This window comes from Phyllobates terribilis, unplaced genomic scaffold (assembly GCF_046119375.1).
Source record: "Phyllobates terribilis strain yellow unplaced genomic scaffold, ASM4611937v1 Scaffold_2__4_contigs__length_985480577, whole genome shotgun sequence".
Lineage (NCBI taxonomy): Eukaryota > Metazoa > Chordata > Amphibia > Anura > Dendrobatidae > Phyllobates > Phyllobates terribilis.
Genome location: NW_027362762.1, coordinates 565,500,233 through 565,525,324, shown reverse-complemented (window position 1 = coordinate 565,525,324; position 25,092 = coordinate 565,500,233).

Below are 25,092 nucleotides of genomic sequence, written 5' to 3'. Positions count from 1 at the left end.
TGCTGTACTGCATGGCTCTTGTAAGGGGCATTGCAAGTTGCTCCGTCCTAATTTTTGGAAGCTTTTGCTTGCAAGGCATAAGCAAATACTATGGGAGACCCACTCCCCAATAATGGGACTTATGTTTGTAATATGCTGTACTGCATGGCTCTTGTAAGGGGCATTGCAAGTTGCTCCGTCCTAATTTTTGGCAGCTTTTGCTTGGAAAGCATAAGCAAATACTATGGGAGACCCACTCCCCAATAATGGGACTTATGTTTGTAATATGCTGTACTGCATGGCTCTTGTAAGGGGCATTGCAAGTTGCTCCGTCCTAATTTTTGGCAGCTTTTGCTTGGAAAGCATAAGATAATACTATGGGAGACCCATTCCCCAATAATGGGACTTATGTTTGTAATATGCTGTACTGCATGGCTCTTGTAAGGGGCATTGCAAGTTGCTCCGTCCTAATTTTTGGCAGCTTTTGCTTGCAAGGCATAAGCAAATATTATGGGAGACCCACTCCCCAATAATGGGACTTATGTTTGTAATATGCTGTACTGCATGGCTCTTGTAAGGGGCATTGCAAGTTGCTCCGTCCTTATTTTTGGCAGCTTTTGCTTGCAAGGCATAAGCAAATACTATGGGAGACCCACTCCCCAATAATAGGGCTTATGTTAGTAATATGCTGTACTGCATGGCTCTTGTAAGGGGCATTGCAAGTTGTTCAGTCCTAATTTTTGGCAGCTTTTGATTGCAAGGCATACGCAAATACTCTGGGAGACCCACTCCCCAATAATGGGACTTATGTTTGTAACATGCTCTACTGCATGGCTCTTGTAAGGGGCATTGCAAGTTGTTCCGTCCTAATTTTTGGCAGCTTTTGCTTGCAAGGCATAAGCAAATACTATGGGAGACCCACTCCCCATTAATGGGACTTATATTTGTATTATGCTGTACTGCATGGCTCTTGTAAGGGGCATTGCAAGTTGCTCCGTCCTAATATTTGGCAGCTTTTACTTGCAAGGCATCAGCAAATACTATGGGAGACCCACTCCCCAATAATGGGACTTATGTTTGTAATATGCTGTACTGCATGGCTCTTGTAAGGGGCATTGCAATTTGCTCCGTCCTAATTTTTGGAAGCTTTTGCTTGGAAAGCATAAGCAAATACTATGGGACACCCACTCCCCAATAATGGGACTTATGTTTGTAATATGCTGTACTGCATGGCTCTTGTAAGGGGCATTGCAAGTTGCTCCGTCCTAATTTTTGGAAGCTTTTGCTTGGAAAGCATAAGCAAATACTATGGGAGACCCACTCTCCAATAACAGGACCTATGTCTGTAATATGCTGTACTGCATGGCTCTTGTAAGGGGCATTGCAAGTTGCTCAGTCCTAATTTTTGGCAGCTTTTGCTTGCAAGGCATAAGCAAATACTCTGGGAGACCCACTCCCCAATAATGGGGCTTATGTTTGTAATATGCTGTACTGCATGGCTCTTGGAAGGGGAATTGCAAGTTGTTCCGTCCTAATTTTTGGCAGCTTTTGCTTGCAAGGCATAAGCAAATACTATGGGAGACCCACTCCTCAATAATGGGACTTATGTTTGTAATATGCTGTACTGCATGGCTCTTGTAAGGGGCATTGCAAGTTGCTCCGTCCTAATTTTTGGCAGCTTTTGCTTGCAAGGCATAAGCAAATACTATGGGAGACTCACTCTCCAATAATGGGACTTATGTTTGTAATATGCTGTACTGCATGGCTCTTGAAAGGGGCATTGCAAGTTGCTCCGTCCTAATTTTTGGCAGCTTTTGCTTGCAAGGCATAAGCAAATACTATTGGAGACCCACTCCCCAATAATGGGACTTATGTTTGTAATATGCTGTACTGCATGGCTCTTGTAAGGGGCATTGCAAGTTGCTCCGTCCTATTTTTTGGCAGCTTTTGCTTGGAAAGCATAAGCAAATACTATGGGAGACCCACTCCCCAATAATGGGACTTATGTTTGTAATATGCTGTACTGCATGGCTCTTGTAAGGGGCAATGCAAATTGCTCAGTCCTAATTTTTTTCAGCTTTTGCTTGCAAGGCATAAGCAAATACTCTGGGAGACCCATTCCCCAATAATGGGACTTATGTTTGTAACATGCTGTACTGCATGGCTCTTGTAAGGGGCATTGCAAGTTGTTCCGTCCTAATTTTTGGCAGCTTTTGCTTGCAAGGCATAAGCAAATACTATGGGAGACCCACTCCTCAATAATGGGACTTATGTTTGTAATATGCTGTACTGCATGGCTCTTGTAAGGGGCATTGCAAGTTGCTCCGTCCTAATTTTTGGCAGCTTTTACTTGCAAGGCATAAGCAAATACTATGCGAGACCCACTCCCCAATAATGGGACTTATGTTTGTAATATGCTGTACTGCATGGCTCTTGTAAGGGGCATTGCAAGTTGCTCCGTCCTAATTTTTGGCAGCTTTTGCTTGCAAGGCATAAGCAAATACTATGGGAGACTCACTCTCCAATAATGGGACTTATGTTTGTAATATGCTGTACTGCATGGCTCTTGAAAGGGGCATTGCAAGTTGCTCCGTCCTAATTTTTGGCAGCTTTTGCTTGCAAGGCATAAGCAAATACTATTGGAGACCCACTCCCCAATAATGGGACTTATGTTTGTAATATGCTGTACTGCATGGCTCTTGTAAGGGGCATTGCAAGTTGCTCCGTCCTATTTTTTGGCAGCTTTTGCTTGGAAAGCATAAGCAAATACTATGGGAGACCCACTCCCCAATAATGGGACTTATGTTTGTAATATGCTGTACTGCATGGCTCTTGTAAGGGGCAATGCAAATTGCTCAGTCCTAATTTTTTTCAGCTTTTGCTTGCAAGGCATAAGCAAATACTCTGGGAGACCCATTCCCCAATAATGGGACTTATGTTTGTAACATGCTGTACTGCATGGCTCTTGTAAGGGGCATTGCAAGTTGTTCCGTCCTAATTTTTGGCAGTTTTTGCTTGCAAGGCATAAGCAAATACTATGGGAGACCCACTCCCCAATAATGGGACTTATGTTTGTAATATGCTGTACTGCATGGCTCTTGTAAGGGGCATTGCAATTTGCTCCGTCCTAATTTTTGGCAGCTTTTACTTGCAAGGCATAAGCAAATACTATGGGAGACCCACTCCCCAATAATGGGACTTATGTTTGTAATATGCTGTACTGCATGGCTCTTGTTAGGGGCATTGCAAGTTGCTCTGTCCTAATTTTTGGCAGCTTTTGCTTGGAAAGCATAAGCAAATACTATGGGACACCCACTCCCCAATAATGGGACTTATGTTTGTAATAAGCTGTACTGCATGGCTCTTGTAAGGGGCATTGGAAGTTGCTCTGTCCTAATTTTTGGCAGCTTTTGCTTGGAAAGCATAAGCAAATACTATGGGAGACCCACTCCCCAATAATGGGACTTATGTTTGTAATATGCTGTACTGCATGGCTCTTGTAAGGGGCATTGCAAGTTGCTCTGTCCTAATTTTTGGCAGCTTTTGCTTGCAAGGCATAAGCAAATACTTTTGGACACCCACTCCCCAATAATGGGACTTATGTTTGTAATATGCTGTACTGCATGGCTCTTGTAAGGGGCATTGCAAGTGGCTCCGTCCTAATTTTTGGCAGCTTTTGCTTGGAAAGCATAAGCAAATACTATGGGACACCCACTCCCCAATAATGGAACTTATGTTTGTAATATGCTGTACTGCATGTGACGCGCCCCCTGGGACGTGTCTACACGTGTGTGGGATACCCGGTGCCGGGTCTCTTTGGTCTGTAGTCTCCGTGGCGGTGACCCGCTCAGGCTGGTCAAACCAGTGGCAGTCTTTCTTAGGTTTTGAGGTTAATTATCCGACTGCGCCACCCGTGAATTGCGGTCAGGGAGTACCACCGCTGCAAGGCAGACCGCTGAGGCTGGTGCTTTGTGCGCAGCAGAGAATGGGATAACTCCCCACGGGAGGAGTATAGCTCAGGGCAGTGAGTGTGGATGATGGGGGTGATGGTGCACAAGCACAGCAGGAACGACTCAGAGTCTTTGCAGTGCAGTTCAGGGTCTTTACTGATGATTATATGGTAGACCCTCCCGGGAGTACTGGCTAGCATAAGAGGCCTGGTCAGTCTGTGAGCAATCAGGAGTTCCCCGGGCCAGGTGGAGTTGTAGGCCTCCCCGTCTGTCTGCACTCTTCCTGGCTACCTTGCTGTAAGCGGGTAGAAGTAGCCCACGTCCCTGAGTGTACCGTGTAGTTCTTACCCGTATGGCTGGTGACTTGGGGCCTTCTGTTAGCCTGCGCTCCACGACGGCGGTGCTGGTCCCTTGCTTATGACTGAGCTTCCAGGCTTCTATGGCCAGAGGACCTGAAATCCCCTGCCGGCTGGTTTCTGCTGCTGGATATATAAGTCCTCACAGCCTCGGACTCGTGTCCGGTTCCTATTGTCTTCTGCCAGGGCGAGCTCTGCTCAGCTTCCAGTCCCTGGTCTTTAGCTCCTAGCTCCTTCAGAGCTCCTTGCTGTTACTTTCCCTTGCTCTCACTCTGACTCTGACTGTTCTCTGTTCTCTGACTCACTCAACCCCACCCCAGATCCAGTTTATAAGGGCAGAATTCTCCCTTCCCAGGACTGGGGCAGGAGGATGTTGCATGTTTAAGGGATCCTGACCAGGAAACCTCCCACTTGCTCTCTATTACTGTGGTGACCAGCCCCCTGGGATGCCACACATGGCTCTTGTAAGGGGCATTGCAGTTCCTCATAATTTTTGGAAAGCCTTCCATTCACTGCTTAGGCCAACAGTGCACAGGAGACCCAGTTGCTATAAATGGAAAAAAAGGTTGAGTTAACGCCCTCTGACCTCCATGTCATTTCCAAGGGGCATTGGAGTGCCTCGAAATTTTTGGTAGGCATTGCACTCACTGTATGCCCTATAACTGTGTAGCCAAACCGCTCCTTTTGTTACAGAAACATATCCTACAAGACATATCTGGTTGACTGGCCTGATATTGATGTGAATGGTCCCTGTTCCTCCTGCTCTTTCTCCTTTGCCACTACCTCATCCATCATTTATCACCTGAAGCTTTATTTTAACAGGAGTCATAGAACTTGGATAGTAGCAGGAAAACATCCAGCAATCCTCGGAGGAGGTAGGATATGCGCCAAAACTCTGACCACCTCAGGCCTAGCCGCTACTACATACATGCGCTTGCATTACAACAAAACATAGCAGATGCTAACTTCTATCATCCTCATCATGCTCCTCACCTTGGCACTCTCAACTCCCCTGATGGAGAAGCCAGGGCCCACCGGAGGAGTCTGATAGTCCGGTGGGCTCGGCCAATGCTGCCCTAAAGCAGGCCAGGCTAAGAAAAGTGTGGAAAGGTTACCGGGACAAATAGGGGTGGCTGGGGACTGAGTATAGACACCCGGCCACCCCCTGGAGGCTGGGGAGCAAGCGGGGACACCCGGCCACCAGGCGGCTGGGGACTGAGTATGGATACCAGGCCGCCGACACAGCCATGGCGTGGTGGCCAGATTCCGCTTCCACATGCCTAAAAGGCCCAATTTAAAGTGCAAGCAAGCAGTATGGTATTGCAGCCTGGGGGTGGGTGGGTGGCAGGCTGCATACTTGCGCTTGCATTAAAAGAAAACATAGCAGATGCTAACTTCTGTCATCATCATCATGCTCCTCACCTTGGCACTCTCAACTCCACCGATGGAGAAGTCAGGGTCCACCGGAGGAGTCTGGTTCTCTGGTGGGCTCGTCCAATGCTGCCTAAAGCAGGCCGGGATAAGAAAAGTGTGTGGGGGGATGTTCCAAGGAGAAATAGGGGCGGCTGGGGACCGTTTATGGACACCCGGCTGCCCCCAGGCGGCTGGGGACCGTGTGTGGACACCCGGAAGCGGGGCGGCTGTGGACCGAGTATGGACACCCGGCCTCCGGGTGGCTGGGGACTGAGTATGGATTCCATGCCGCCAACACAGCCATGACATGGTGGCCAGATTCCGCCTCCACATGCCTAAAAGGCCCAATTTCAAGTTCAAGCAAGCAAGCAGTATGGTATTGCAGCCTAGGGGTGGGTGGCAGACTGCATACATGCACTTGTATTGCAAGGAATGGGGAAGGTACAATTGAACACTGCCCTGGGACTAGAACTTGCATGGAGATAGTTGCAAGTCTGCATCTTCTGATGCGGCAAGGATCACTTATGATGGGCACACTTTTAGACAGTGACCTGGGAGTCTGAGATGCTTCCAGGTGTCTTCCCCATGCTGTTCCCATGTCATTTCAGCACTTTATGCATGTGTCACACAGCACATGGCCAGATAAGGTTGTAAAATGTTAAAATGACATTTCCCAGTGAATGCATTTGTCATAGTTGAAAGCAATACAAAAGTGCAAAAACGCATAAAAAATGCTACTTGTGAACATAGCCGAAGGTGTGGAGGAGTATTTTTGTTTTTGGTCATTTATTTTAACTTATACACAAGTCTTTTCCCTGGAAAGGATGTTACTTAACATATTTCACAGGAAAAATGTTTCACTTTCGTTTTTGAACGTTTTATTGTGAGCCCGTAAAAGTGGCTTAATACCTCTGACCACGTTGTTGACAGCAGTGACCTGGGGGTCAGAAATGCTTCCTGGGGCGATCCCCATGCTGTCCCCATGTCATTTGAGCACTGTCACTATTGTTTTGGGCACTTGTTAGGCTTTTAAAAGACTGCCGGGGGTGCCACCGCAAAAATGCTCGAGTCTCCCATAGACTAACATTGGGCTCGTTGCTCGGGTCGAGCACCCGAGTATCACGACGAGCTCGGCCCGAGCTTCGAGCACCCGAGCTTTTTAGTGCTCGCTCAACACTAATTATTACCTCATTTAGTGGATATTTTCACAAACAAGTGAAATTTTCAAAAACTCAGAAAATTGGCTGAAAACGACTAAATATCAATGACTCATCGGGCGAATCGCTCTGGAACTGAAATCGGAACGCTCACTGACATTTCCCCTATCTAAAAGTTTGATAAATGCCGGAAAAATGACTAAGTCCAAAAAAAAATTTTTTTCAACTTTTTTCAATTTTACTCCCATAGGATATATATTCTCCGCACGCACATTTGGAACTATCCTGGGGTACCCTCACACATATTATTCCCTCATTCAGTAGATATTTTCACAAAAAAGTGAAATTTTCAAAAATTCAGAAAATTGGCTGAAAACTACTAAATATCAAGGACTTATCGGGCGAATCGCTCTAGAACTGAAATCGGAATGCTCACTGGCATTTCCTCTATCTAAAAGTCTGATAAACGCCGGAAAAATGACTAAGTCCAAAAAAAAATTTTTTCAACTTTTTTCAATTTTACCCCCGTGGGATATATATTCTACCCACATTTGGGACTCTCCTGGGGTACCCTCACACATGTTATTACCTCATTTAGTGGATATTTTCACAAACAAGTGAAATTTTCAAAAATTCAGAAAATTGGCTGAAAATGACTAAATATCAAGGACTCATCGGTAGAGATGAGCGTTGTTCTACTCGAACTGTTCGCCAATCTCAAATTCGAGCTGTTTTGGGCGGTGTTCGAGCCGTTCGGCGAACACGAACAATTTGAGAAAATTCGGCTGTTCGAGGTTATGTTCGATAACTGTTCGTGCACCAAAATCATAACTGGATTTTTTCTCAGTAATGATGAAAATTAATGTTAATACGCAGTTTGAGTGTACAGCGGGGTGGGGGGAGGGGCAGGGGATGGATCTCTGCAGGAACAATGAAGATCTCCATTTTTTTTTCTCTTTCCCGCATTTACAGTGGGGAGGTGCAATCTGTCAGCCTATCAGCAGCGCACACACGGAGCGAAGTGCTTTTTTTCACACAAGCAAGGGCATGTGTCATTAGCAGTGTATGTCACATGTCCTTGCCCTATAAGACCAAGCCATTTTCCCCGTCGCCACCATTTTCTCACTGCTGCAGCTGCGTGTTAGACGGCACCGCTGTTGCTGTGTGCGCTATAGCTTGGGAGTAGGGAATAGTTGTGATTGCAGTCCTTTTAAGGACTAAGTTACAGCATTTCCTACGACTTTTATCAGGCAGGTCTGTGCTGTTAAATAGATAGATTGTGGGAGTAAAGACTAATTGTAATTGGAGTCCTTTTCAGGACTAGGTTACATCAGTTCCTATCAGTTTTTGCCAGGCAGGTCTGTGCCAGTGCTGTGCAAGTTTTTTTCACAGCATTTGGCTGAATCTAGCAAAGCTAATCCTTTTTGGCCTATTGCAGAGTGTGTTAGTCAGTGGAGTAGCCTATCTGTGTTGCAAGATATACCACCTGTGTATAGAATACCAATTTTTTTACTGCACCTAGTGAAGTAAAATCTTTTGGGCATAGCATCATTCTATTAGACCATCTATACTGACCTCCATCAGGTTGCAAATTGAATATAATTTTTTTCTGCATCTAGCTCTGAAAAAATATTGGGCTTCTAGCTGTGTGTGGGACTTGTTGTATTAGTCCATCTATACTGACCTCCATCAGGTTGCAAACTGCATATATTTTTTTCTTCATCTACCTCTGAAAAAATATTGGGCTTCTAGCTGTGTGTGGGACTTGTTGTATTAGTCCATCTATACTGACCTCCATCAGGTTGCAAACTGAATATATTTTTTTCTGCATCTACCTCTGAAAAAATATTGGGCTTCTAGCTGTGTGTGGGACTTGTTCTATTAATCCATCTATACAGACCTCCATCAGGTTGCAAACTGAATATATTTTTTTCTGCATCTACCTCTGAAAAAATATTGGGCTTCTAGCTGTGTGTGGGACTTGTTGTATTAGTCCATCTATACAGACCTCCATCAGGTTGCAAACTGAATATATTTTTTTCTGCATCTACCTCGGAAAAAAATATTGGGCTTCTAGCTGTGTGTGGGACTTTCTCTATTAGTCCATCTATACTGACCTCCATCAGGTTGCAAACTGAATATAATTTTTTTCTGCATCTAGCTCTGAAAAAATATTTGGCCTTCTAGCAGTGTATGGGACTTTCTCTATTAGTCCATCTATACTGACCTCCATCAGGTTGCAAATTAAAAATAATTTTTATCAGCATCTAGCTCTGAAAAAATATTTGGGCTTCTAGCTGTGTGTGGGACTTGTTCTATTACTCCATCTATACTGACCTCCATCAGGTTGCAAATTGAATATAATTTTTTTCTGCATCTAGCTCTGAAAAAATATTGGGCTTCTAGCTGTGTGTGGGACTTGTTGTATTAGTCCATCTATACTGACCTCCATCAGGTTGCAAACTGAATATATTTTTTTCTGCATCTACCTCTGAAAAAATATTGGGCTTCTAGCTGTGTGTGGGACTTGTTCTATTAATCCATCTATACAGACCTCCATCAGGTTGCAAACTGAATATAATTTTTTTCTGCATCTAGCTCTGAAAAAATATTTGGCCTTCTAGCAGTGTGTGGGACTTTCTCTATTAGTCCATCTATACTGACCTCCATCAGGTTGCAAACTGAATATAATTTTTTTCTGCATCTAGCTCTGAAAAAATATTTGGCCTTCTAGCAGTGTGTGGGACTTTTTCTATTAGTCCATCTATACTGACCTCCATCAGGTTGCAAACTGAATATAATTTTTTTCTGCATCTAGCTCTGAAAAAATATTTGGCCTTCTAGCAGTGTGTGGGACTTGTTCTATTAGTCCACCTATACTGACCTCCATCAGGTTGCAAATTCAAAATAATTTTTTGTCTGCATCTAGCTCTGAAAAAATATTTGGCCTTCTAGCAGTGTGTGGGACTTTCTCTATTAGTACATCTATACTGACCTCCATCAGGTTGCAAACTGAATATATTTTTTTCTGCATCTACCTCTGAAAAAATATTTGGGCTTCTAGCTGTGTGTGGGACTTGTTCTATTAGTCCATCTATACTGACCTCCATCAGGTTGCAAATTGAATATAATTTTTTTCTGCATCTAACCCAGCCAATAGTTTTGGCCTAATACCACAGTTTGGCCACTCAGCTCTGCTCGGTTCCCATCCATTGTTTTTTTGTGCAAACAACTCCAGAGTTGTGAATTAGTTAACCACCAAAATGAGTGGAAAAAGGCCTGCTGCTGGTGGAAAGGGGAATAGGCGTGTTGGGAAGAGGAAAAAAGGTTGTGTCCGTGGGGTAGGTGTTAAAGCAACACTAACATCTGCAGAAGAAAGACCGTCTTCCAGCCAAACTAAAATGTCTACTTCTTTTAGCGGACAATGTGATAAGATCCCTTTCTTACGGCCACGCCAATCGCTACAAATTCCAGATGAGGCACAAAAACAGCAGGTGCTTCAACGGATATCAAGTGCTCCTTTAAGTGGGCTCTCCTCCACATCAACTTCAGCATCACAAATACTCCAGTCCTCAAAGGTGTCACCCCAATCGCACTTGCTTCCTCACAGCTCCCAAATCTCCAGCTGCCCGTCTGAGTATGAGGTAGAACAGATGGTTGAGTCTGCAGAGCTGTTTACTCATACTGTAGCCTGGGAATCAGAGGTTGACTCCAACGCTTCTGTGAATCCAGACGAGGAAATGATCTGCACTGATGCCCAGAATCTTTATGAGTCGGATCCAGGACCAGACGCAGAAGGTTCTGACCATAATGTAGACCCTCTTTCCCAAACTGTAACGCCTGTTGGTGGAGACAATGAGGAAGACGATGATAAGACTCAAATACCTGATTGGAGCGACAACTTTAGTTTTTTGTCAGGGCAGGAACAGGTTGGCTCTGAGGACGACGGGTGTGATAACGCACAGGGTGATGATGATGAGGTTGGAGATCCCACTTACTGTCAACCCACAGTCAGCCAAGAGATGAGGTCAGCAGAGGAGGTGGAGGAAGATGCTAGTGACGACGAGGTCAGGTTGCGCCTTCCTGGACAGAGACGTAGTACTGGAAGCACGTCAACAACTGCATCCTCAAACACAACTCTGCCTCTCACCACAAGTCGTGGTGGCTCTTCAGGTCGCATGGGTGCTAAGCCTTGCATAGCCTGGGCATTTTTTCAGATCGATAAAGATGACCCAACTCGTGTTATCTGTAACATTTGTCAGCAAAAGATAAGTAGAGGCCAAAAAATACATAGTTTGAGTACTTCATGCATGAACCGGCACATGGACATGAAGCATAAGTTGCAGTGGGAAGCTCAGTGTGCTACAATGCGGCCTTGCCGGCCGGGCCAACCACCGTCTGCCATATCTTTTGCATCCGCGGCCTCTTCATCCTCTGTGACTGGTGGGACAGCAGTCACACCTGTTTTGGGGCGCAGACCTGCCACCTCTTTACCCGCAACAGCCAGCGTGATTGGCAGGTCATCATTTTCTTTGGAGGTGGTAACACCAGCTGGTGTTGAGCGCTGTCCGACATCGATAGCACCACCTTTGGATCAAGGCAACCTAACATGTCCACCTGCATCTTCCTCACAGACCGGCAGTTTGCCGGGGACACCCTTATCAACCCCGTCTAAGCACAATAGCCAGCCCTCGGTCCCTCAGATGTGGACAAGTAAAAGACCATTTCCTCCTAGCCATGAGAAAGCTAAGAGGTTGAATTTCACCATCTGCAAGTTCTTGGCTACAGAAATGCTGCCTTTCCGCCTGGTGGACACAGAGGATTTTCGAGACCTTATGTCCGTCGCAGTGCCCCAGTACCAGATGCCCAGTCGGCACTACTTCTCAAAAAAAGGTGTGCCTGCGCTCCACCAGCATGTCGCACACAACATCACCGCTTCTTTGAGAAACTCTGTGTGTGACAGGGTGCATTTCACCACAGACACTTGGACGAGTAGGCATGGACAGGGGCGTTACATGTCGCTGACTGGGCACTGGGTAACTATGGTGACAGCAGGACAAGGGGCTGCTGTCCAAGTCTTGCCGTCCCCACGAGTTGTGCATCAATCCTCTTTATGTCAAAGTTCCTCCACTGCTTCTGCCTCCTCAACCTCCTCTCGGTCTTCCACCTGCACCCAAAGCCTGTCTGGTCATGCCACAAGCTTTCTAACTGCGCAGAAGGGATCCTGCACACCTCCTTACTATGCTGGCAGTAGGGCTCAACGTCATCAGGCGGTTTTTACATTGAAATGTCTGGGAAATGTGAGTCACACAGCTGAGGAGTTGTGGTCAGCTCTGGAGAACCAATTTCATGAATGGTTGTCTCCACTGGACCTGAAACCAGGGAAGGCCGTGTGCCACAATGCTGCAAACCTGGGTGCGGCCCTTCGCCAGGGCAATGTCACACACGTGCCTTGTATGGCTCACGTGTTGAACCTGGTTGTCCAGCAATTTTTAGCCCACTATCCCAGACTAGATGGCCTTCTGCAGAGGGCACGGTCGCTGTGTGCTCACTTTCGCCGTTCGCATCCCGCAGCTCAGCGACTTACATCTCTACAGAAGTCGTTGGGCCTGCCACTTCACCGGCTAAAATGCGATGTGCCTACCCGGTGGAATTCAACTCTGCACATGTTGCAGCGACTGTGGCAGCACCGACAAGCCCTGGTGCAATACGTTCTGACGTATAGCCTGGGCCAACGAGATCCAGAGGTGGGGCAAATCACGCTGGAGGAGTGGTCTCAAATCAGGGACCTATGCACCCTTCTGCACAGTTTTGAAATGGCGACGAAGATGTTTAGTGCTGACGATGCCATTATCAGCATGACTATTCCGGTGATTTACATGCTGGAGCACATGTTAAACAGAATTCGGAGTCAGGTGGTGGCACAAGAGGAGGTGGAGGAAGTAGAGGAGGAGGAGTTGTATGCGGAAGGGCTAACATCTGCAAGGTCCAGACGGTCGGCAGCACCAAGGCGGCAGGCATGTGAGGGTGGGGGAGATGGTTTTACCAGGGCGCATGGTAGCAGCCAAACTAGTGAGGAAGGTGCAGGAGCCCAGGAAGAAGTGGAGGACGAACTGATGGAAAGCTCATCAGATGAGGGAGACCTTGATCACATTTCTGTTGTGCGAGGTTGGGGGGAGAGGACAGAGGAAGGAAGCATGATTGTTACCTCGCCACCAACACAACAGGGACTTGGTGCTCCTGGATGCGCAACACACATGAGTGCCTTCTTGCTGCACTACCTGCAACATAACCCTCGAATTGTGAGAATTAGAAATAATCCTGACTACTGGGTTGCCACACTGTTAGATCCCCGGTACAAAAGTAAATTTGCAGAAATTATTCCTGCCATAGAAAGGGATGCACGCATGCAGGAGTATCAGCAGAGACTGTTGCAGAATCTTACATGTGCTTTTCCACAAAATACCAGTGGTGCACGTATTGAATCTCACAGTTCCAACTTGCCAACCGTGGGACCGTCAAGTGTTCAGCACTCAAACCGTAACAGAACCACAGTATCTGCTGGTAACATCAATTTTGCGGAATCATTTCACCACTTTTTTAGCCCATCCTTTGCAAGGCCACAGGAGACAAGAAGTCTAACACATAGTCAACGCCTAGAGACGATGGTACAGGAGTATCTCCAAGTAAACATTGAAGCCACGACTGTGTCACTGGACCCTTGCTCATTTTGGGCTTCCAATCTGGATAAATGGCCGGAGCTAGCCACTTATGCCTTGGAGATCTTGTCATGCCCCGCAGACAGCGTTCTGTCTGAACAAGTGTTCAGCGCTGCTGGTGGTGTGCTGACAGATAAGCGCACGCGGCTCTCCACTGATAATGTAGACAGACTCACGTTCATAAAGATGAACAAATCATGGATCCGAAACGACTTTTCTACCCCTGTGTCATCCTGGGGAGAGTAAAAGCTTGATGATTGGTTAAAATCACTCTACCAACCGTTTTTAGCTTTCAAATTACTAATCATGTTTATCTGTATCTTGGCTGGAAAATAATTTGGGCTTTGTAGCAGTGTGCAGCACTGATTCTATTAGGCCATCTATAATAAGCTCCACCAGATTTAAAATTACTAATCATGTTTATCTGTATCTTGACTGGAAAATAATTTGGGCTTTGTAGCAGTGTGCAGCACTGATCCTATTAGGCCATCTATACTAAAGCTTCACCAGATTTAAAATTAATAATAATTTTTAGCTGCATCTAGCCCGGAAAATAATTTTGGGGCTCCGAGATGCGCAAGACACATAAGTGCCTTCTTGCTGCACTACCTGCAGCATGACCCTCATATTGTCAGAATTCGAAGTAATCATGACTACTGGGTTGCCACACTCTTAGATCCCCCAAACTTTTCGATCAACCTTTTCATTTTAATAAAGACCAAAAAAATGGTCATTTTTGAAATTATAAGCATTAGCAGGTTGTTAGAAACTGAAATCAAACAGTTTTCAACTCAAAACTTTATTCTACGTGATGTTACATTTTCACATAGGACCCCTTGTTCGAAAGGAGCTTCTGAACTCTCTCGTCCATTGAATTTGTCAGGTTTTGGATGGTTTCTGCTTCAATTGTTTTGCATGAGGACAGAATACCCTCCCAGAGCTGTTGCTTAGATGTGAACTGCCTCCCGCCATCATAGACACTCCTTTTAATGATGCTCCAAAGGTTCTGAATGGGGTAGAGGTCAGGGGAGCATGGGGGTCACACCATAAGTTTGTCCCCTTTTATGCCCATATCAGCCAGAGATGCAGATGTTTTATGTGCAGCATGAGATGGTGCATTATCATGCAGAAAAATGATCTTGCTGTGAAATACACGGTTCTTCTTCTTGAACCATGGCAGGAAGTGCTGTTTGAGAAAATCCACATACATTATGGAGTTCATCTTTAGCGCCTTCAGGGATCCTAAAGGGGCCGACAATCTCTCTCCCCATGATTCCAGCCCAAAACATTACTCCTCCTCCTCCTTGTTGGCGCTGTAGCCGTGTTTGCGTGGGGTGTCCATCAACCAGCCATCCTCCACTCCATCCATCTGGACCATCGAGCGCTGCACGGCACTCATCCGTGAACAAAACAGTTTTGAAATCAGTCTTCATGTAATGTTTGGCCCACTGGAGCCATTTCTGCTTGTGTGAAGTGGATAGAGGAGGTCGACAGGATGGCGTATGCACAGCTGCAAACCTCTGAAGGACCCTGCATCTTGTTGTTCGGGGGACGTTGGAGGCACAAGCAGCTTCAAAAACTTGTCTGCTGCTATGACAAGGCTTTTTTGCCGCTGCTCTTTCAACCTGACGTAATTGCCTGTAGGAAAGAGTCCTCAATTTGCCCTTATCAGCACGCACACGTGTGTACTGTGAATCAGCTACATACTTCTTGATTGCCAAGACACTTCATCCTGATCATCGCACAATGTTGATTGTAGTCATGCCTTGACCTAAACACTCCACAATTTGTTGCTTCTCAGCAGCCGACACATCCTTTTTCTTTCCCATTTTGGCAGAAAATGTAGGCTGCTTAATAATGTGAGACAGCCTTCTTAAGTAGTCTTGCCTTTCATTGGACACACCTGCCAAACTAATTAGCACAGGTGTCTGCAATTGCTTACAGTGATATAAAGAGCCCTGACACACATCACCATCAATGAGTTTAACTGACAAACAAACAAATTCTTCCCTTATCACTCCTAAACACTTTTTGCATAATAATTTGGAATACAGTGTACATGTGCTTTTCCACAAAACACCAGTGGTTCACGTAGTGAATCTTACAGTTCTAACTTGCCAACCGTGGTCTGTATGGAGTTGTTCAATAAAGGGCCCAAAATTAAGATAACATAGATGGGAGAGGTCTCTATGAAAAGGAATTCCTAAGTATTTGATACCCTGTGAGGGCCAGGCAAAGGGAAAGTTGGACTGGATGGAATCCTATATGGATTTGGGGAGGGAGACATCGAGGGCCTCAGACTTCGCTGCATTGATTTTAAAATTTGACCATGTAACAAAGTGATCTATTTCAGCCATAACAGCATGGATGGATATATGTGATTGAGAGATATATACTAGGACATCATCAGCAAATAGAGAGCACTTGTACTCGGTGCCTCCCACCTCAATCCACCTAATATTGGGGTTATGGCGAATTGATGAGAGCAGGTGCTCCGTCACTAGGATGTATAAGAGAGGGGACAGAGAACATCCCTGCCTTGTCCCATTGGTGATTGTGAAAGGTGATGAAAATGTTCTGACGCGCCCCCTGGGCCTTGGGACACCCGGAGCCGGACCCTTTTTGGTGAATGCTGGTGGTTGTAGTCTCCGTGGCGGCAACCCGGTTCCGTGGCTCAGGGCAGTCAAACCAGTGGCGGAACTATTTATGTGGTTTTGATGTTTAAATGTCCGACTACGCCACCCGTGGATTGCGGCCAGAGTGAACCGCCGCTCCAGGGCAGACCGCTGAGGCTGGTGTTGTGGGTGCAGCAGAGCGTAGCATAACTCCCCACGGGAGGAGTATAGCCTCAGGGCAGTGTATGCGGAGGATGGGAGTGATGGTGCAGGGCAGCAGCAGTAATGACACGGAGTCAGTGATGCAGTCCAGGGCCTTTACTCACAGTTCTTATTATCCAGACCACGTCTGCAGGTAACGGCTGCCCACGTCGTACTGTGCTCACCAGGTGAGGGGCTCAGACAACTCCCAGATAACTTTGGAGTGCTTCACAGGACCCCCTTTGTGTGTCCTTTGTCTGGCCTTTCTTACCAACCCTTCTGTCCGGCTGCCTCGGGCCTCCTCTTGGTAAACTTGGCGCCAGTTTCCCTGACCCTATGTGGTGCCTTCCTAGTGGGTGTAGCGAGGGGCTGCGCCACATAAAATGTCACAGCCTCCTGTTTCTAGCTGAGGGTCGTTTCCTGCCTCCACTAGTTTCGGGGACCGGTCTCCCCCTTTGGCCTGACCCCTCCACGCAGGTGGATTCGGGCGTGCGGTGGCGACTCGCCCGTCCGCACCCCAGAGATCCCTTCGTTCCTCGTTCCTGGAGCCATCTCCGCTCCTCTTCCTTCCTTCTCCCTCTTCCAGGCCTGGGCCTCTGTTACTAGGCCCGCCTCCGGAGCAAAGCTCATGCAGAGCCCCTGCTCCCTGCCACTTCTGCTCAGACTTCTCTGCACTGAACTAAGATGGTGCCCACCTTTTATACTCCCTTCTCAATGCACCCAGGAACTGCTTCCTCCCTGCTCCTGCACTACAGGGTTCCCCGTCCTCAGTGTTCCCTCCCCCCACTCCAGCCAGGGACAGGGACTGTCGTGCCCATCTCAGGGGCATATTGGTCGCCCTGCCCCACGGCAATGTGGTGTAATGCATGCAGGTGTCGGGTCCTGATCCACACTACATCCTTACCTGAGAGTGAGATATCACACCTCTGGGTGAGGTGCAATACCTCTGTAGCAACCGAGCCCTCAGGGTGCTACAGTTCCATTTATCTTCAGCCTAGGTGACGTATTGCGATACAGGGCCGTGATTTTGGCTATAAAAGGGTCCCCTAGACCCCTACCCCAAGCTTTTTAAGAGAATCATATATGGCGTGCCAGGAGACTCTATGGAATGCTTTCTCAGCATCCAACGAGAGTATCTAATTACAAATTTTTAACTGCATCTAGCCCAGGAAATACTTTGTGCCTAGTAGCAGTGTCTGCTAGTCAGCGGATTATCCCGGCTGTTAAGCAAGCTACACCACCTGTAGTTTGGACACTTAATTTTTTCAAAGGAAATGCTTCGGGACCACGGGATACTCAGTGAAGGAGGCACCCCAAGGCATAGGGGCTGGGACTGGCAGTAGGATGCCTTGCGGTGGACAGCCGAGCTCGATCCTTATAAAAGCTTTTTAACTGCAGCAGCTTTAGTGGACGCTACTGGAGCTGGAATTACGCGGCTGCTGGCATGAGACTTGCCCTCCAATAGATCCTTGTAAATGGATTTAAAGTGTATTCATTCAAATTAGAGAGACAATTTAAATTAAAAAGCTTAGAGCTGCCTCCAGCACAGGGGGGCTCGCTCGACCCACCAGCGGACAGGCACCAGTATTGGGAGAGGGGGGCTGGCCGTCAGGGTTCACCGCGGCTCTCACTTTTTGGATTTTAGAAGGGCATGACATGCCTATATTTGTGTCTCCCCCTCCTTTTACTCCTCCACCTCTTTTCTTTTCGCATGACTATATGTACTTGTCACTTTTCCATGTGTTAGTTGTGTCTTCTGAGCAGTTTGTCAGCTTTTGGACACCTTTGAAGGTGTTTTCTATGTGTTTCTATGTGTTTTTGTTTGCCTGCCATTGGTTTTAATGGTGTTCGAAGGTGTTCGACGAACAGTTCGACGAACAGTTCGGCGAACACACGGGTGTTCGACGAACCAAACTCGAACACTACGGGGGTGGCTCAACACTACTCATCGGGCGAATCGCTCTGGAACTGAAATCGGAACGCTCACTGACATTTCCCCTATCTTAAAGTCTGATAAACGCCGGAAAAATGACTAAGTCCAAAAAAAAAATTTTTTCAACTATTTTCAATTTTACTCCCGTGGGATATATATTCTACCCACGCACATTTGGAACTCTCCTGGGGTACCCTCACACATTTTATTCAATCATTTAGTGGATATTTTCACAAAAAAATGAAATTTTCCAAAATTCTGAAAATTGGCTGAAAATGACTAAATATCAAGGACTCATCCGACGAATCGCTCTGGAACTGAAATTGGAATGCTCACTGACATTTCCCCTATCTGAAAGTCTGATAAACGCAGGAAAAATGACTACGTCCAAAAAAAAATTTTTTTCAACTTTTTTCAATTTTACCCCCGTGGGATATATATTCTACCCACACACATTTGGAACTCTCCTGGGGTACCCACACACATATTATTACCTCATTTAGTGGATATTTTCACAAACAAGTGAAATTTTCAAAAATTCAGAAAATTGGCTGAAAACGACTACATATCAAGGACTCATTGGGAGAATCGCTCTGGAACTGAAATCGGAACGCTCACTGACATTTCCCCTATCTGAAAGTCTGATAAACGGCGAAAAAATGACTAAGTCCAAAAAAAAAATTTTTTTCAACTTTTTTCAATTTTACCCCCGTGGGATATATATTCTACCCACACACATTTGGAACTCTCCTGGGGTACCCACATACATATTATTACTAGAGATGAGCGTTGTTCTACTCGAACTGTTCGCCAATCTCAAATTCGAGCTGTTTTGGGCGGTGTTCGAGCCGGTCGGCGAACACGAACAATTTGAGAAAAATTCGGCTGTTCGAGGTTATGTTCGATAACTGTTCGTGCACCAAAATCATAACTGGATTTTTTCTCAGTAATGATGAAAATTAATGTTAATACGCAGTTTGAGTGTACAGCGGTGCGGGGGGAGGGGCAGGGGATGGATCTCTGTAGGAACAATGAAGATCTCCATTTTTTTTTCTCTTTCCCGCATTTGCAGTGGGGAGGTGCAATCTGTCAGCCTATCAGCAGCGCACACACGGAGCGAAGTGCTTTTTTTCACACAAGCAAGGGCATGTGTGATTGGCAGTGTATGTCACTTGTCCTTGCCCTATAAGACCAAGCCATTTTCCCCGTCGCCACCATTTTCTCACTGCTGCAGCTGCGTGTTAGACGGCACCGCTGTTGCTGTGTGCGCTATACCTTGTTAATTTCAAGCCAATTTTCGCACAAATCTACAGATAGCTTGGGAGTAGGGAATAGTTGTGATTGCAGTCCTTTTAAGGACTAGGTTACAGCATTTCCTACGACTTTTATCAAGCAGGTCTGTGCTCTTAAATAGATAGATTGTGGGAGTAAAGACTAATTGTAATTGGAGTCCTTTTCAGGACTAGGTTACATCAGTTCCTATCAGTTTTTGCCAGGCAGGTCTGTGCCAGTGCTGTGCAAGTTTTTTTCACAGCATTTGGCTGAATCTAGCAAAGCTAATCTTTTTTGGCCTATTGCAGAGTGTGTTAGTCAGTGGAGTAGCCTATCTGTGTTGCAAGATATACCACCTGTGTATAGAATACCAATTTTTTTACTGCACCTAGTGAAGTAAAATCTTTTGGGCATAGCATCATTCTATTAGTCCATCTATACTGACCTCCATCAGGTTGCAAACTGAATATAATTTTTTTCTGCATCTAGCTCTGAAAAAATATTTGGGCTTCTAGCAGTGTGTGGGACTTGGTCTATTAGTCCATCTATACTGACCTCCATCAGGTTGCAAATTAAAAATAATTTTTTTCTTCATTTAGCTCTGAAAAAATATTTAGGCTTCTAGCAGTGTGTGGGACATGTTCTATTAGTCCTTCCATACTGACCTCCAGCAGGTTGCAAATTGAATATAATTTTTTTCTGCATCTAGCTCTGAAAAAATATTTGGGCTTCTAGCGGTGTGTGGGACTTGGTCTATTAGTCCATCTATACTGACCTCCATCAGGTTGCAAATTAAAAATAATTTTTTTCTGCATCTAGCTCTGAAAAAATATTTGGGCTTCTAGCAGTGTGTGGGACTTGGTCTATTAGTCCATCTATACTGACCTCCATCAGGTTGCAAATTGAATAAAAAAAATTTCTGCATCTAGCTCTGAAAAAATATTTGGGCTTCTAGCGGTGTGTGGGACTTGGTCTATTAGTCCATCTATACTGACCTCCATCAGGTTGCAAATTGAATAAAAAAATTTTCTGCATCTAGCTCTGAAAAAATATTTGGGCTTCTAGCGGTGTGTGGGACTTGGTCTATTAGTCCATCTATACTGACCTCCATCAGGTTGCAAACTGAATATAATTTTTTTCTGCATCTAGCTCAGAAAAAATATTTGGGCTTCTAGCAGTGTGTGGGACTTGGTCTATTAGTCCATCTATACTGACCTCCATCAGGTTGCAAATTAAAAATAATTTTTTTCTTCATTTAGCTCTGAAAAAATATTTGGGCTTCTAGCAGTGTGTGGGACTTGTTCTATTAGTCCTTCTATACTGACCTCCAGCAGGTTGCAAATTGAATATAATTTTTTTCTGCATCTAGCTCTGAAAAAATATTTGGGCTTCTAGCGGTGTGTGGGACTTGGTCTATTAGTCCATCTATACTGAACTCCATCAGGTTGCAAATTAAAAATAATTTTTTTCTGCATCTAGCTCTGAAAAAATATTTGGGCTTCTAGCAGCGTGTGGGACTTGGTCTATTAGTCCATCTATACTGACCTCCATCAGGTTGCAAATTGAATAAAAAAAATTTCTGCATCTAGCTCTGAAAAAATATTTGGGCTTCTAGCGGTGTGTGGGACTTGGTCTATTAGTCCATCTATACTGACCTCCATCAGGTTGCAAATTAAAAATAATTTTTTTCTGCATCTAGCTCTGAAAAAATATTTGGGCTTCTAGCAGTGTGTGGGACTTGGTCTATTAGTCCATCTATACTGACCTCCATCAGGTTGCAAATTGAATAAAAAAAATTTCTGCATCTAGCTCTGAAAAAATATTTGGGCTTCTAGCGGTGTGTGGGACTTGGTCTATTAGTCCATCTATACTGACCTCCATCAGGTTGCAAATTAAAAATAATTTTTTTCTTCATTTAGCTCTGAAAAAATATTTGGGCTTCTAGCAGTGTGTGGGACTTGTTCTATTAGTCCTTCTATACTGACCTCCAGCAGGTTGCAAATTGAATATAATTTTTTTCTGCATCTAGCTCTGAAAAAATATTTGGGCTTCTAGCGGTGTGTGGGACTTGGTCTATTAGTCCATCTATACTGACCTCCATCAGGTTGCAAATTAAAAATAATTTTTTTCTGCATCTAGCTCTGAAAAAATATTTGGGCTTCTAGCAGTGTGTGGGACTTGGTCTATTAGTCCATCTATACTGACCTCCATCAGGTTGCAAATTGAATAAAAAAAATTTCTGCATCTAGCTCTGAAAAAATATTTGGGCTTCTAGCGGTGTGTGGGACTTGGTCTATTAGTCCATCTATACTGACCTCCATCAGGTTGCAAATTAAAAATAATTTTTTTCTGCATCTAGCTCTGAAAAAATATTTGGGCTTCTAGCAGTGTGTGGGACTTGGTCTATTAGTCCATCTATACTGACCTCCATCAGGTTGCAAATTGAATAAAAAAATTTTCTGCATCTAGCTCTGAAAAAATATTTGGGCTTCTAGCGGTGTGTTGGACTTGGTCTATTAGTCCATCTATACTGACCTCCATCAGGTTGCAAATTGAATAAAAAAAATGTCTGCATCTAGCTCTGAAAAAATTTTTGGGCTTCTAGCGGTGTGTGGGACTTGGTCTATTAGTCCATCTATACTGACCTCCATCAGGTTGCAAATTGAATAAAAAAATTTTCTGCATCTAGCTCTGAAAAAATATTTGGGCTTCTAGCGGTGTGTGGGACTTGGTCTATTAGTCCATCTATACTGACCTCCATCAGGTTGCAAACTGAATATAATTTTTTTCTGCATCTAGCTCTGAAAAAATATTTGGGCTTCTAGCAGTGTTTGGGACTTGGTCTATTAGTCCATCTATACTGACCTCCATCAGGTTGCAAATTAAAAATAATTTTTTTCTTCATTTAGCTCTGAAAAAATATTTGGGCTTCTAGCAGTGTGTGGGACTTGTTCTATTAGTCCTTCTATACTGACCTCCAGCAGGTTGCAAATTGAATATAATTTTTTTCTGCATCTAGCTCTGAAAAAATATTTGGGCTTCTAGCAGTGTGTGGGACTTGTTCTATTAGTCCTTCTATACTGACCTCCAGCAGGTTGCAAATTGAATATAATTTTTTTCTGCATCTAGCTCTGAAAAAATATTTGGGCTTCTAGCGGTGTGTGGGACTTGGTCTATTAGTCCATCTATACTGACCTCCATCAGGTTGCAAATTGAATAAAAAAATTTTCTGCATCTAGCTCTGAAAAAATATTTGGGCTTCTAGCGGTGTGTGGGACTTGGTCTAATAGTCCATCTATACTGACCTCCATCAGGTTGCAAATTGAATAAAAAATTTTTCTGCATCTAGCTCTGAAAAAATATTTGGGCTTCTAGCGGTGTGTGGGACTTGGACTAATAGTCCATCTATACTGACCTCCATCAGGTTGCAAATTAAAAATAATTTTTTTCTGCATCTAACCCAGCCAATAGTTTTGGCCTAATACCACAGTTTGGCCACTCAGCTCTGCTCGGTTACCATCCATTGTTTTTTTGTGCAAGCAACTCCAGAGTTGTGAATTAGTTAACCACCAAAATGAGTGGAAAAAGGCCTGCTGCTGGTGGAAAGGGGAATAGGCGTGTTGGGAAGGGGAAAAAAGGTTGTGTCCGTGGGGTAGGTGCAGAAGAAAGACCATCTTCCAGCCAAACTAAAATGTCTACTTCTTTTAGCGGACAATGTGATAAGATCCCTTTCTTACGGCCACGCCAATCGCTACAAATTCCAGATGAGGCACAAAAACAGCAGGTGCTTCAGCGGATATCAAGTGCTCCTTTAAGTGGGCTCTCCTCCACATCAACTTCAACATCACAAATACTCCAGTCCTCAAAGGTGTCACCCAAATCGCACTTGCTTCCTCACAGCTCCCAAATCTCCAGCTGCCCGTCTGAGTATGAGGTAGAACAGATGGTTGAGTCTGCAGAGCTGTTTACTCATACTATAGCCTGGGAATCAGAGGTCGACTCCAGCGCTTCTGTGAATCCAGACGAGGAAATGATCTGCACTGATGCCCAGAATCTTTATGAGTCGGATCCAGGACCAGACGCAGAAGGTTCTGACCATAATGTAGACCCTCATTCCCAAACTGTAACTCCTGTTGGTGGAGACAATGAGGAAGACGATGATAAGACTCAAATACCTGATTGGAGCGACAACTTTAGTTTTTTGTCAGGGCAGGAACAGGTTGGCTCTGAGGACGACGGATGTGATAACGCACAGGGTGATGATGATGAGGTCGGAGATCCCACTTACTGTCAACCCACAGTCAGCCAAGAGATGAGGTCAGCAGAGGAGGTGGAGGAAGATGCTAGTGACGACGAGGTCAGGTTGCGATTTCCTGGACAGAGACGTAGTACTGGAAGCACGTCAACAACTGCATCCTCAAACACAACTCTGCCTCTCACCACAAGTCGTGGTGGCTCTTCAGGTCGCATGGGTGCTAAGCCTTGCATAGCCTGGGCATTTTTTCAGATCGATAAAGATGACCCAACTCGTGTTATCTGTAACATTTGTCAGCAAAAGATAAGTAGAGGCCAAAAAATACATAGTTTGAGTACTTCATGCATGAACCGGCACATGGACATGAAGCATAAGTTGCAGTGGGAAGCTCAGTGTGCTACAATGCGGCCTAGCCGGCCGGGCCAACCACCGTCTGCCATATCTTGTGCATCCGCGGCCTCTTCATCCTCTGTGACTGGGGGGACAGCAGTCACACCTGTTTTGGGGCGCAGACCTGCCACCTCTTTACCCGCAACAGCCAGCGTGATTGGCAGGTCATCATTTTCTTTGGAGGTGGTAACACCAGCTGGTCTTGAGCGCTGTCCGACATCGATAGCACCACCTTTGGATCAAGGCAACCTAACATGTCCGCCTGCATCTTCCTCACAGACCGGCAGTTTGCCGGGGACACCCTTATCAACCCCGTCTAAGCACAATAGCCAGCCCTCGGTCCCTCAGATGTGGACAAGTAAAAGACCATTTCCCCCTAGCCATGAGAAAGCTAAGAGGTTGAATTTCACCATCTGCAAGCTCTTGGCTACAGAAATGCTGCCTTTCCGCCTGGTGGACACAGAGGATTTTCGAGACCTTATGTCCGTCGCAGTGCCCCAGTACCAGATGCCCAGTCGGCACTACTTCTCAAAGAAAGGTGTGCCTGCGCTCCACCAGCATGTCGCACACAACATCACCGCTTCTTTGAGAAACTCTGTGTGTGACAGGGTGCATTTCACCACAGACACTTGGACGAGTAGGCATGTACAGGGGCGTTACATGTCGCTGACTGGGCACTGGGTAACTATGGTGACAGCAGGACAAGGGGCTGCTGTCCAAGTCTTGCCGTCCCCACGAGTTGTGCGTCAATCCTCTTTATGTCAAAGTTCCTCCACTGCTTCTGCCTCCTCAACCTCCTCTCGGTCTTCCACCTGCACCCAAAGCCTGTCTGGTCATGCCACAAGCTTTCTA